General features: G+C 46.7%; 1 pseudogene; it reads right to left on the reverse strand.

The window, feature by feature from the left end:
• Positions 1 to 1,674: 1,674 nt before the first annotated feature.
• LOC117028770 (ferritin light chain-like) lies at positions 1,675 to 2,259 on the reverse strand (annotated as a pseudogene).
• Between the last annotated feature and the right edge of the window lie 413 nt (positions 2,260 to 2,672).

The following is a 2,672-nucleotide window of genomic DNA, read 5'->3' on the forward strand; positions in this document are numbered from 1 at the left end:
AGGGGGCGGAGCCCACCATCCCTTGCGGGACTTGAGGAGTTGAACCAGCAACCTTGTGGTTGAGAGCCCACTGGCCCATATGGGAATCGAACCGGCAGGCCTCGGAGTTAGGAGCATGGAGCTCCCACCGCCTGAGCCACCGGACCGGCCAACCAATTATTTTAGAGTTTAGGCTTATAAGTCCCAAAACATCACCTCTGCTTTATTTATGAAAATAGGCACAGGATTAGCCTAGATTCCTGGAAATTAAATCTACCTATGGATGAGGTGTGGCATATGCACACAGGGAGGGAAGGAATTGATGGTGGCCATATTTGAAACTATCTACCACAATCAACTCTCTGGAACAAAAATGCACATCCCTCTCACATACACAATACAGTTACCCCTCCCTCAAAAGTCTCGTCTTATTACAGCATAGGCTCCAATTTTAGTATTTCTTTATCTGATTAGGTTCAGGTGTGTTATGGGCTAAATATGTGCCCCTGTGATTCTAATACAAATTATTTAGTTTCAGCTTGGGAAATTCATCATAATCAGTTAGTGAGTTGGCTGTCTATCTGAGGTGACTGAATCACATATCTTTTATCCTCCAGCAAAATAGTCCAGGTTTGTTCTCATGGTGGCAGAATTCCAATAGCAGCACAGGACAAACTCCACTGTGAAAGCAGTTTTTAAGCTTCTGTTTGCATCACTTAGCCAAAGTAAGTCACCTGACCTACCCAGATTCTAGAGGGAAGAAACAGACTCTACCTTTTGGTTGGAGGGGAATAGTTTGAGGCCATTTTTGAAACTTACCACACATCGTATATTGCCTACAGAGCAAGACCTGCTAAATTCTAAGGTAACTTAGCTGTGTGTAACAGTCATTGAGTTATGTAAATTCTGTCAAGTCTAACTAGGGCTGCGTATAGTTATGAATCTTATTTTTAAGCATGTCTTCAAACTCCCTTTTTACATGTCACTAATGCTGCAAATACTTGTTTGATCTTATTTTCTTGTTTATTCAGAGCCTGGTAGGAAATATCTTGAATCAATTTCCAAAGAATCATTCATTGTTAGTCATAGGAATTAGACACTGGTTTCATCAGTAAAGATATTAGTAGAATCACAAACATTCAGGGACTCTTAGAGCTCATATATTGTCCAGTTTTATGAACAATTCAGAGAGCTCCTTTGATTTTCTTTATTAAGGAGAACATCAGCTGGTTCTTTTGGCTTCAGGCATTACACCATTGAGTTCCAGATGCCATTTTCTCCTGTATTCTATGGAAGAAAGTGTGGATAGGATATCTGCCAGGAAATAAGTTTAGTTCCAAGAATTCTCCTCCTTCCAGTTCCAGGGTAACCAAGGCCTTCCTTGTTATCTGTGAAGCTCGCTTGCGTTCTGAGGAATTTTAAGAGATGAGGGGATGATCCTCTTCTTTGGGTCTGGTGCATTCTCTGGGGGCAACAAATAGTTTAAATGTGGTCCCTGAGTCACTGGATTTGCTGGAATCATTGGATTTTAGATTATATAGTGGGTAGAAAGAAACTTCTTGATGCAAATAGTTTGCAAGGCTAGAATCTTTTTTTCCTGCTAAAAGCTTTATTGTTTCCAGGTGGCCCATGGCTTGGGAGAGCGCTCCAGAGTGGTTCGAAAAATGCCAGGAGAAGGCTCAGGTAGAACCTCTGTCACCAGGGGGATGCAGAGGGCCCCCTCAAAGGCCACTGGGCTCTGGAGAGGCTCTTAATTCTGTTTGAGGGTGAGCTTTTTGAAGAGCTATGGTAGCTACTCACTGGGGCCAGCCTGGGGGCCATGAAACAGGTGGTGTTAGTCAGGTGGTTGCTATCTTCTTGATGAGTTCCACCTCCTCATTTAGGAAGCGGCTCTCCCAGAAGTCACAGCGATGGCGTTCTGAGCGGGCAGAACGCAGGGCGTGCAGATCCATAAGGGCCTGGGTCAGGTTCTTCTCCAGGACTGCTGCAGCTTTCAAGGCATCCTGGGTTTTACCCCACTCCTTTTGGGTGGGCTTCGGCACCACCTGGAAGAGGACGTGACCTCTGCGCTGATTTTGCATCTTCAACAGTCACCCTCACGCTTCTCCTCTGCCAACTCGTGGAAGAAGTGGCCCTCACACTCCAGAGCCACAAGGCAACGATGGAAAGAGAAACCGTGAGAGAGGTAGGTGTGTAGGAGGCCTGCTGAGGCAATTTGACCAGGTGGTGGATGGTGGCTTTCACCTAGGTGGCATAATTCTGAGGAATCTGGAAGTTCATGGTGGGTTGGCAGTAAGGGAGTAAGCAAAAAAACGCTGTTGGCTGGTTTGGGGACGGAGCCGCAGAGAGCAGTTTCCAGGCTCTCTGCCTCACAGAGAAAGGTGCTGGCTCAGGTAGTAGATGGTCATCAGCTGTGACGAGTTGGCCATCGGCTGTTACGGGTTAGCCATTAGCACTGATATAACTGCCGTGCCTAAGCTAGCAAGGTGTGGCGAGGTGGTGTAGTGTGGTGGTGTGGTGTCCTGGCATGGCGTGGCGGAGTGCGGATTGTAGAGAGGCGGATTGCAGCTAGCAAGTGAGGTTGGTTGACAGAGAAGCGGACAGCATGTGGATCCTGCCTCCTGTGTCTCTAACCCAGCTGCCAGGGAGACTACAGTGGTATGACTCCCGTACCTATGGCTCTGTGGGTGTTC

This window comes from Rhinolophus ferrumequinum, chromosome 10 (genome assembly GCF_004115265.2).
Source record: "Rhinolophus ferrumequinum isolate MPI-CBG mRhiFer1 chromosome 10, mRhiFer1_v1.p, whole genome shotgun sequence".
Lineage (NCBI taxonomy): Eukaryota > Metazoa > Chordata > Mammalia > Chiroptera > Rhinolophidae > Rhinolophus > Rhinolophus ferrumequinum.